The sequence below is a fragment of the Columba livia genome, chromosome 17, assembly GCF_036013475.1.
Source record: "Columba livia isolate bColLiv1 breed racing homer chromosome 17, bColLiv1.pat.W.v2, whole genome shotgun sequence".
Lineage (NCBI taxonomy): Eukaryota > Metazoa > Chordata > Aves > Columbiformes > Columbidae > Columba > Columba livia.
This window is the reverse complement of record NC_088618.1, coordinates 1295652-1307372: the sequence shown is the minus strand read 5'-3', so window position 1 is coordinate 1307372 and position 11721 is coordinate 1295652. Positions and strand designations below refer to the sequence as shown.

General features: G+C 51.2%; 1 long non-coding RNA gene across 3 annotated transcripts; it reads left to right on the top strand.

Moving 5' to 3' along the window:
- Positions 1-176: 176 nt before the first annotated feature.
- On the top strand, positions 177-11687 carry LOC110358241 (uncharacterized). Of its 3 annotated transcripts, none has more exons than XR_010466757.1 (5): positions 177-1825; positions 8090-9658; positions 10202-10425; positions 11088-11178; positions 11254-11687. It is a non-coding gene; the product is annotated as an uncharacterized LOC110358241 (long non-coding RNA). The 3 variants fall into 3 exon arrangements; XR_010466758.1 differs by having other exon boundaries at positions 10125-10425; XR_010466756.1 differs by having other exon boundaries at positions 8090-10425.
- The last annotated feature ends 34 nt before the right edge of the window (positions 11688-11721 follow it).

Genomic DNA, 11721 nt, shown 5'->3' with positions numbered 1-11721 from the left:
ATTAGAGGTGCTTTAATCAGTGTGTGTGCTAACGGGAAGGCCACATTGAAGTACCGGGCAGGGAGTGCATAAGTCACTCCTGTTATTATTTGATTTATATCAGATGTGGGGAGAGGGCGGTACTGGGTTTTGTTGCTGTTGGGTTATTTCAGTGAGCATAGAAGATAGTTGTATGAAAGCATTAACACAGTTCCCCATCCTCCCCACTTGTCAGTGCCTCATTTCCCCACCAGAGGATACTGATAAGGTCTCTCTGTGTTCCGCTGGACTGCCCTTGGTTTATTTTCCTGAGCTTTCATTCATTGAAAAGCCACTCAAAGTCATCCCAGCCTGAAGGTAAAAGAGCCGCTCAGCAAGAGCACGATGAGATTCCTCGTGTGAGTCGAGGTCCGGGTGACCACGGGCTGTGTTAATCGGCTCAGATTGGCACTTTTAAGATACTCACAGGGGCGTGGAGGGGAGTGCAGATCTGCATCCCTAAACAGGAGGGCCCACTCCGCAGCCTCCCAAGGGCTTAAAAGAACAGTAAGAAATCCCTGTCCCCTCTGCCCAGCTGCTGTTGGCATTGGGATGGTTTCCCAGCCCCGGGACAGCGGTAACCGCGGCGTTTTCCACCGCTTTGTTTTGGAAAACAAATGAGTTCTTGCGTAATTTACAGCCCTGCTCAAACAGGCACAGGATCTCAGTTCAGCTGACACCAGCCTTCTCTAGCACTATCATAATCAATATTCATTAACTGAAGTCTATTGGACTTGGAGATTTACTGCTATTAATAAGCCAAGAGTCTAGCTTAGTGTAGTTTATGAAGGAAATTTTAGGTCTGCTGATAAAAACTGCTTTTCTGCAGTTTCTTAGCCCTGCTCTCACCACTGAAAGAGAAAACCGGAGCACGTGGCTAGAGCCAAAAGGAGGAAAACCAGAGGCCACGTCTCTTCAGAGCTGGCAGAAGGCGCTGCATCTGGCCAGCGCAGGGCCGGGTTCCGAGACAACCCTCTCGCTTTCCGGTACTTTTCCAATCTGCCCTCCTGTGCGTGCGTGAGTGCAGCAAACCCGGAGCTGGCTGGGAGCATCACCCGCTGAGCAGCCGCCCGGAGCTGCCCCGCTGCTTTACTTGGGTCCCTGGAGCCCTCGGGCGGGTGAGCGCCCACCGGCACCCAGGGAACTCGCACGGCGGTTTGCAGGTGCAGGTTGCTGGTTCCTCATGGGCTGTAGAGCCAACCTTCCTCTTCCGAGAAACACACCTGCCAACCAGCGGGATGCTCTGGTCGATGGTCCATGCACAGAGGACGTGTCAGCTCCATCCAGCAGAGTTCAGACCTGCAGACTCCATGGCCTGCTGGTATCCCCGTTTTGTAGACGAATGAATGAAGCAAACCTTATCAAAAGGAGCAGACTGCAGTGCTGCTAATGCAGCTCTGCTTGCACTGAAGGTAACTGATGCTTTAATAATGCTACACATTCTCCAGCTTGTGGCTGGAGTGCTTATGTGAGGAGAAGCATCAATCACAGGTGGCTGTATTTAACTTTTATCAAATATTTAGGTGGGTGGCAAGGTGCGTTCTTATGCTGCTCTTGGGGAAAGAGTGTTGGGCTCCAAGATACAAAGTGAATTAATCATCACATCCCTTTTGCCTGCATTGGTTTCCTGCAGACCGGGGGAGCGAGCATTCACATTTCAGTTATCTCAGCTGAACGGGAGGCACCACGTGCTGTGGGACTGGAAACTGCTTGGTGATGAGGAACTGCATTTCCCACGTGGAAAGTCTGCCGGCTCATCTGCTGCTGACGAGATGGGCGTCTCCGCCAGGCGTGCTGCCCTGCCCAGGTAAGCTCCTCCCGCAGCCTGGCGATGGCTCCTGGAGCCGAGTGAGCCTTGAGAGAAGCTGTGGGTGCGATTTGCCGCTGTCACAGCCGCAGACCGGCAGGACAAGGCCAGGGCGAGGGATGCGGCAGGCGGAACCCCAGTGCTGCGGCAGCCTGCGGCAGGGATGGCTGCGGCCACGTGCTGACCCAGCCGGTGCCACGGGGCTCCAGTGAGCTGTGTGCGCGGCTGCATCCGCAGGTCGGCACACAGCGGTCTTGTGTGATACGCACACGGTGCTCCTGTGTGATACGCGCATGGCGCTCGTTTGATTCGCGCTTGAAGGGTATCTGACCCTTGCCAGCCTCACGTGCCCCATGGGGTGGCTCTGAGCCTGGGGGAAGCCAAAGGGAGCTGGAACAGGATCCCCCTCTGCACCCCATCCCAGGGCTGGGCTCCCAGCGCCCGGTGAGCCGTAGCTGAAGCTGCAGCGTTGCTCCTTGCAGAGACACAGTCCCCTCCTGCAGAGCTGTTCCTTGTTAGCATGGCTCCTGAAGCATCCTAGCTGCCTGAAAGGTTTCCTCTGGACCATGTCTGCCCGCAGGCTTAGTTTCTCAAAGGCGTTTAGTAAATGAGCTCCTATTATCTTTGAGGAGCTGAGTATAAATAGTGATGGGAGCTTTTATTCTCTTTCAGCTTATCAAGAGATCTATGGCCTGATTTACTTCAAATTTCTCTTTATTTCATACTCAGCAGCAGAGATTGTTTCCCCAGCAAAAAGCCTCCCTGGGTGGGAGGCTGGAGCCCCCGTCTCCCTCCTGGGGTGCTGCTGTCACTTCTGCCTGGGGGTTTGGTCCTGGTGGCTGAGCTGCTGAAGTGGGGCCTGTCAGGCTGCACCCCCAGGCCGGTGAAGCTGGGAACCCTGCGCGGTGCTCTGTGCAGCACCCGGGCCATGGGGGGTTTCTCCTCGTCGTTGCCTTGTGTGCAGGGAAGTGCCAGCCTGGGGGTTTTGCACAAGGTTGGGCAGCTGGGGATTGCTGTGCAGGGGTGTCATCCCTTGCTGGTCTCTTATCTCCTTGTTACAAGACTGCAGAAAAGCCTCCGCTTCTAGAAGCTGATGGCATGCGCTATCATGGAGAAAAACAGATTAAAAAACTCGGGTTTGAAACTAAAAGATAGGGATCAGAAATAAGAGTCTGTAACACCAATTCAGTGTCCCGCTGTTTTGACGCAGTGACTGGTGGGGACGTTTGGTCTCAGAGAACATCCGGTGTGTGCAGAGCGATCGGGATCTGGCTCTTTGGAGCCGTGCTGGTGCAGGATGGTCCTGCTGGGTTCTTCATCCCAGAGCCGCGCTGAATCCAGCACGGAGCGAGGAGGAGTGAGAGCTGTTGTGGGAATCACGCTGGCTGTTGTCAGGTTAGCAGGCCATGGAGACCAGAGCAGCAGGCTCAGAACTGGCCCAGGACCCGCGTTGCCATCGGGTGGCCTTTCCCATCTAGGTCCCCCCAAGATCTGAGTGCCCCATTCCCGTTTGGCAGGGCTGGCTGCCCGACAAGATGGACACCAGCCTTGGAAAGGGGGGGACAAATATTAACAGCTGCAATTGCTCTCCGCAGCTCTGCTCTTGGGGTGAGGAGTGGACCAGAGTCTGGCTGCTGATGAGCGGGATGGCTGCAGTAATCGGTATTTCACCGGTGACGGTGAATGGGGGAAGGTGGAGGAAAAGCGGGCACAGTGCGATGGCCAGACCGGGGCTGCTCGGGGCTGGTGGCCACTAGAGGACGGTGCAGACCGGCCAGGCTGTGCTGCCGGGCTCGGCCCCTGCGGTGGCACCGGGAAGGCGGAAAAGGGAGGCGGAGAAATAGAAATCGCCGTGTGCCCGGCGGGTCCGGCCGGTGTCCCGCGTGTCCCGCGTGTCCCGCGTGTCCCGCGTGTCCCGCGGCTCGGCGGGCGCTGCGAGGTCGGGGAAGGGTCTGATCGCGCTTTGAACGAACGTGCTGGTTTTTCCCTCCTGTGTTGAACTCGATGGGGTGAACTCCGAGCTCTGTGGGTCCGGGTGACCCGGGTGTCACCAGCCACGGTGACAAGAGCCCGTGTAAGCGGAGCTGCGCTTGCGGGCCCCGTGTTGTTCTGCTGCAAACCACCATCCTGGCTCTGCCCAAAGCGAGTGGCATTTTGTCCTTATGCTTTTAAACCATCTTCTAAAGATTTTTAGTCCCAATTTAGGAAAATATTCTGATCCAGGAGAACACTTAAATACGTGCTCTAAATGTCTTGGCAAATGGGATGTAAATTTGTACTTTAGAGCACTTGACTGTCTCTAATGCTCCCCTAAATTCCTCGCTGAGGAACTGGGGTGGTCGAGCCCCATCCCGCTGCCCGAACACGTACTTTACCTCTGCAAAACACGTGTGAGAGGTTGTAAAGTCAGAGCAGTGCCCAACACTCTGCGGTGGGAGCAGGGAAGGTGGTCTCATGGTCTCTTCTGCCTTTCAATCTGATGATGAGTGAGAGATGCTCATAGAGATAACGAGAGGGGAACATCCAATTAAACACTCATCCCAGCCACCCAGTAGGAATTACCCCCTTATCACTCCATAATGCACCATAAAGGCTCTAGTGATGGTTTTGTACTGAGTATAGCAAACAGAGCTGGATTCTCTTTCTGTTCTAGCTGTTTCTAACACTATTCACCACTGCTATATCTAAACATGAGCTTACTTTGATAACAGGACTCCAAGCAGTGATAAAGTGAGATTAAAATAACTACATAACAAAATTCCAGATTAATCTGAAACTATAGTAAACCTTTCAGAGCTGTAGAAAGGTAATAGCTAAGCTGCATGGACTCGGTATTTCCTTGAATGACTGTTATAAAATGTGTTGATCCACATTACAGCTTTATATCTGTTTCTGTATAATAACCATAACTACAGTTCAGCTGCCGTTTGGCACTTGCAAATCTGGGGACTGAATTACTTACAGCACAAGTTACAGATCTTCTTCCTTTACAGAACTGATGGTACTTTTGTATTCTTTTGATTTACTGTTTATTCTTTCAGTTCAGATCAGTGATCCGGCTCCTGGCTCTGCTTAGTGTATTGATTAGTCCAGAATCCCATCTGCCACTTTGCTGCAAGATATTGTCAAACTATTGTAAAGCCCTGAAACCCTTCTGAAATAACATCAGAACCTTGTGCTCTCCTTGCCAACGAGGACCTCGTGGTGCAGCTCTGCAGGCAGGCAGGGGAGGAAGATTACTGGAGCAGGCTTTTAAAAGGAAAATTAGAGATTATTTAGCGGTGTGACCTGAGCAGGGATCCCCCTCAGCCTGGGCCCCTGGCAGCCCGCTTGTTGCTGGAGTTTTGCTTTAAAAGATGAGTGCAGACAAAGCCCCTGCAATGGCAAAGTGCCACAGCACATCACGGGCTCCACCACCCGCGAGTGGGGCTGCCAGCGTGTCCAGGCTGCTCAGCCCCATCCCTGTCCCATCCCGTGGCCGTGCCATATAGCACCTATACGGTGAGGGAACAGCAGACGACGTGCACTGTGTGTTCCTTGATCCCATCAGGAAACCCAAAAACAGAGAGCGAGCCATTGCCGGCTGTGAGCGGGCGGGAGGGAGGACGGGCAGGCTGCAGTGCGGGCTCACAAAGCGGGGTTCTCCAGCAGGGAGTGGGGGCGTGTGCCACGAGCAAAGGCTCCGTACACACGTCACATGCACAGCTTTGAATTCCTTGAGTGACATTTTCCTTTCAATTAACAGAGCAGAGAGCTCCCCCCTGCTCCGCACCGCGGCAGCGTGCTGACCCCCATCCTCTGGGATGGGCCCGATGGGCGGTCAGGCTGCTGCGGGCAGCCCTTGCGTCAGTGATGGACGGACTGACTGACAGCGCTGTCTGTCCTCCCGTCTCACGGGTCAGGTACATGAGGATAAGGCACAGTGGTCAAGTGCTTCTCCCCAGCAGAATTTCCCTCTTCAAGGCCCCCGCTTCGCTGCAGCCTCAGAGCTGGATTCCAGCCCTTCTGAACTGGCTGATGTCAGAGAAGGAGGCTTTGAATTTTGAACATGCAAGAAGCTGCCTCTGTAGGTTTGAATTACTTATAGAGTATAAATGGTGCCTGAATATTAATGTACGTTTCAGTATGCACGTTCCGAAGTGGATGATAACTTCACTAAGCGCAGAGACGTGGCACCAAAGATTAAATCAGCCTGGCGGGTTTGCTGGCAAAGGCACCCCCATCAATCCCTGCTTATTTCCCCAAAAACCCCAAGTTTTTGTTGACTTGTGAGCCATGAGGACCCCAGAAGAGAGGCAGGGAGCAGGAAATATTAATAACAAAGATATGTCTGTAGACTGGAAAGGTAAATCTCTCCCTCTGACTAAATTATCCCACGGGTTAGCAGGTCCCTAGTAAATACAACAGCAGGTCAGAGCTGAAGAGAGAGAAAGAGAAGATGAAGCTGGAAGGCGGCAGCCAGAGAAACCAGGAGGACCCGAGTGTCCGGTGGTCCGGGACTAATTCTGGTCCTGCTCGAACAGGCAAGAGCAGTGGTGGGTAGAGCATGGCTGGGAAGGGAAGGTTGACTTGCCTGGCAGAATGTGCATTTTAATTGCTCATTTTCTTTCCTTTTTATGTGATTTGATTGTGAATTATGTTTTCTGCATTTGTAATTAGAGAGTAGAGCAGATGGTGAGGCTTTGTCTGAAGGGATGGAGCTGTTGAAATAACTCACGCTCCTGGCTGACGGTTTGCTGGGAAAGGGTGTGTGACACCATGAGGATACCCTGGAGCTGCTCTGGTGGACGCTGATCTCTAAATGATAGAAATCAGTGTTGTCCCACTGAAATCCACATCCGTTCATCAGCTCCCCACTTGGTTTGTGGTTTGCAGTGAAAATATTGGGCTAGAGTCTCAAAACAATAGTGTGTCCTAATCATGTTTTTGAAATAGAGAGAACAAAACCTTCCTGGAAAGTTGCTTAAATATGTTTTTAGACATTCATTCATGTCTTCTTTTGTCACACACAAGCTTTTGATGATGTGCCAGTGTGCAGAGCAGGGAGCTGAGCTGGAAGGGTTTTCTTGGAGCCCCGTGGAGCAGGCGGCCGCCTGGTGCTGGAATGCACGTGGTGGACGTTTCCAGCCCTGGTTATGGCGCTCTGCCCCCCCGGCCCCAGGAAAGCTGAGCTGGGGAGGAGCTTTGGCTGTGTCAGAGCAAGGGCTGGTCCCTGGCTGGGCTGACACTGGGCAGTGCAGCCTCAGGTGAACTTCAAGCTGCTCCTGCATCCGTCCCCACACATGGTGGTTGCTGGTTTGTCCTCCCGAGCTCCCTGTGCACGCTCAGCCATAGCCAGGCGCCCCCGCCCCCCGCCTGCTGCTCAGCCTGCGCTGATGCAGCTTTTGTTTGGTTTTTGACTGATGAAGGACCGCTGAGAAGAGCCCCAAACAAATCACATGCGCTTATGGGCTGTGTGCCTGCTCCGGCAGCGCTCGGCTGGGCGGGATGGGAGCTTTTCAAAGGGAATTCTCCTGGCCCTGGTGGCTGTAGGCAGATGGATGGGCTGCTGTGTGATAGCATCCTTCATCTTCTGCAGTGATGTGGGTACTTACCTGTGCTCTTTGTCTGGTGCTGTTTGATACAGTGACACTCTGAGCTCTTCCTTTTGTGAGATCTATCCAAAAAGAATTAAAGAAATATATCTACAAATGAGCACACAGGCACTCACATATCATTTAAGACAACAAATAACTAGGAAAGGTGAGACAGTAGTAATTCACTCTTGTTTTTCCTCTGATGTTTCTAAATGCCTCAAGTTTTCCTCTTATGGTTTATGATGTTATCACGCTCCTGTCTAAACTACTACCTTAAAATACATTCTACGGGGTTATTTTCTCCATAAAACCCTGACAATAATAATTTCTCCTGTAAAACCTTCAGTTCCTACTTGCACTGTAATTTGGGAGCTGCCAAGCCAGCCACATCTATTTGATGGCTGGCAAATTGCATGCTCGCAGGTACCTGCTGTCCCCGCTGATGCACGCAGGTCACATTCTGCGGCTCCGATGACTAATTCCCCGTGCTGGCGGTGCTGGGCTTGGATCGCCACCAAGGATGAGGGGACAGCAAGGGGCACTTTTAATGCATTGATTCCTTTTGTTGTCCCAGCTTGTGCTGCGTCTGAACGTGATGCTGTGACCTTGAAAATGGACTCACTGAAGGCAATGTGTGCCGGTTGTGCTGTCTGATCCCGTTTGTCCCTTTCTGTGTTTTTGGCACCAGTGGGAGTCTCGGTTGAGAGTGTCTGGGGCCGCTTTTCACACCAAAACTGAAATACACCATTTAACGTGATGACGCTTCTCCGAGAGCCACCGTCTTCTGCTGGTGCTCAGGTAAGTGCCCAGTGATGTCCAGAACACGTGCAGTTCCACATTCACAGCCCCAGAGATGCTGCCTCTTTATCTCCTGATGCGGTTTGTTGAGCTGACAGTTTAATTTCTGGTTCCATTCCTCCCTCCCTGCTGCAGCATCTCCCTGGTTTGTAATTTGTTCTTTGCCAAACCAGGGGCCTCCCAGAGAAATATTTTCCATCTCTTTGAAGTTGGTGGGGTTTTCTCCCCGTCATGCACACCCGCTTCCCAGCATCCCTCCCCATCGCCACCCGGCCCTTCCCCAGAACAGCCCTTCCTGCTCATTCCGACCCACCGCACACTACCAATAGCTAAATCACACGCCAGTGAAGATTATCAGTATTTTGGAAGAGATATCAGTCACAAAATTGCTGCAAAGTCAATGAGGGGAAGTCAGTTCATGGGATATCTACCTCATGGAGGAAAGCATGGATGTTTTTTCCCTGGCTGCCTAGTTAGCTCTTCAATTTCTCTAAAATCAAGCTGACACTGAACAGCAGAGATGCCCAGTTTCTTTCCCCCTCTCTGCTTTATTATATATATGTTTTAAGAATAAGACCTAAGCTTTCTTACTTTAATCACAGTTTCTATTTCAAGGAATATGTTACATTTTCATCTTAGAAGTGTAATTCCTAAGACCAGCACAGAAGTGGTTGTAACAGGAGAAAGATAGAGTGGAGTGGGGTTTCTTTTTGTATTTTCTCTTTTTAATTTTTTCAGCATGGCGATAGCATTTGCATTTCATTTTTCTGCTACAAACATTTGTACTTGTCGCTATTTAACAAGCATATTAACAATGAAAAATGGGAGTTAAAAAAAAAGAAATACAATGTGAACATGTTGCAATTAGGCCATTATATGTCTAATGTTATAGCTCCAGGAGCTCCCGATGCAGCACTCGTTTCCAAAACTAATTATAGCAGCTGCATCCCAAGCTGCACCGCTGGTGTCGTCTGCTGCCTCCGCAGCCGGAGAGGAAGCGCTCAGTCCTGGAGCTGATCTGGAGGGAGATGCTGCATTACCGTGGGGTGCAGGAGCGGAACCGGGCTCCGCTCGCACCAGCAGGGAGGGTTCAGCCCATGGCAGATGCTTTTCAGGAGCATTGTCATGACAACTGAGTCAAGGAATTCCATTTCCTGCCCTTGATACAGCCGTTGTTGGGAGAGAATTGCATCACAACATTCCATTTGCTGGTTCGTTTTTGTCGGTGCTGCGGATGTGCTTGATTCCATGCTCTACACGTGATGCAGTTTCTGTAAACGTTGAATTCTTGGCATTTCACTGTATCTTTTCAGGTCTTTTTCAGAGAACTTGGAGGGAGTCAGTCTCGTTTTGCCTTTTTGACTTGTTTGCTGTTGTGGTGGTTGGTTTTTGTTTTCCCCACGCCCGCTGGATTTAGAGGCATTACTGTGGTGGCAAAGTGACCAACCAGAGGGTTCAGGTACTTTATTTTGAGAGCTGTCGATGAGCTGTTAGTGCCATATCTCCCACCGCCAGCTGCAAACAGCTGCACACCTGACGCGTGGGCTTTCACGCAGCAGCCTGAGGGCTGTGGCCTTTAGACTTGTCTCTAATAAGTGTTTACTTCTATATATATTTAAATTGCATCTGTGGTTTCGTTGTGCAATCTGTGAGGGCAGGGGCAGCCCTTGCACCCCCGCTGCTGAGCGCTGCGCTGCGCATCCCGGCTTGGCCAGCAGGATGAGGCTGCTGCTCGTTCCCTTATCGCCCCTGCCCAGGCTGGCGTGGAATACGGTGTTGGTTAGAAAGCCAAAAGGTGATTGAGAGGTGGCATTTTATCCCCTTTGGTTTGAGAAATTTAATTTTGAGTGCAGTTGCAACTTTAATTTGCTGATTTTATATGTGTATGTGTATATATAAATATATGTTTGTTTATTTTCTTTTAGGTGTGTTGCTTGCTATGCACAGTGACCCAACAGACAAAAACCCATCTAATGAGATGTTTGGGTTTTTTCTTTCTCAGCATTGACTTCCAGGGTAGCAGATAAACCCCCGGCTGCTGTGTCCCCCTGTGGTGGGGTGGGCAGAGCTGGGGGCTCAGAGCAGATCCTGTCCTGGGGTGCAAAGCCCCAGTCATTTGTAAATGACAGTGACACCAGTGGACACCAACACGATACAGCAGTGGGAGCATCAGTCCTACCGCACAGTGACCCCCTCGGCAGCTCCAGAGCAAAGCCAGCAGTCACGGTGAGTAAAATAGTACTGAAGGCAACAAAAATAAGGAAATGAGGCAAAAGAGAGGTAATGTGTTGGCACAACCCGCAAAGCCAGAGCCAAGCAGCAGCCTGGGCAGGCCAGGCTCGAGCAGGACTAGGTGTGATGTGATTTCTTCCCCAGGCTGGCCTGGATTTCTTTGCCATTATCGTGGTAGCTACAGCAACCGACTCCCATCCTATTATCTTTGGAAACAGCAGGACCTGCATATTAAAGTGGCATATTTATTTTCATTGGATTTGTACATTTAATTAGCTGCCTTTGTACAGAGGCCACATCCTTGACCTGCTTGCGGCACCTCAATAAACAGGCGCCGTGCAGCAGGTCCCCGGGGAACCCGCCTTTCGCAGGCGTTGGCAGCTCCACCGGCGCGGGCTGTTCTGAGCTCAGGGGGATTTCTGGCCAATAACTCAGCCGTTTGCCAGCCAAATGTGGGCTGAGGACCAGGCTCAGGCTCTGCTTGGAGCCCCAGAGGCACCGACTCATTGAGAAGAGCAACGGGAGGAAAGGCAGCGGCCCCATAACAGTGACCCCGATAGCAGCAGAGCAGACACAGCCGGGATATTCCAAACTGTGATTAATTTGCACACAGGCTCGTTGGTGGCTTTAAATGTCAAATCTGTGTATTCTTACAGGCTCTCTTCCTGCTTCATGGAGGTTATGTGGATGAACAATGGGTTAAATTGCAGCATGAACCAAACCTTGATGTCCTGTGCATCAGGAATAGTAAGTTTGGGTTCTCATGCTCAGTCTGCAGCTATTCCTCAAGTTAATTAATTAAAATGAGTTATTTTCCTACAGATGAGCTGTCTGCTGGAGGTGGGTGCCCAGGGAGCACGAGGATCCAGCAGCCTCGAGCCAAACAGCCGCATGGGCACAGCAGCATCCTTCGTTTTGGAGGAGGTTTGTCAAGACTAATACATATAGCCAGATTAAAGGTGAATCTGAAGAAGCCGGTGCCAGAAGCACAGCGCATTAGCTCTTGCACTTGGCGACGTATTTTGGGGTGTGCTTCTTCCAGCCCTCTGTAGCTGGTGTGGATAACCTCCAGCCTCTTTGGAGGCTGCTCCTCACCTCTGGCAATGATGTCCTTTTGGGAACACCGGAATGATTTTGCTCCTTTTCCATGAAACAGATCTGTGCCCCAGCCTGATACGATGGGCTGGTTTTCTACTTTTGAAAACTTACCTTTCTTCTTCGTTTTTAAAATAAAAGTTAACCTGTTGTTCATCTTTGATTTCCTTCTCATGCTCTGAGCAGTGAGTAATT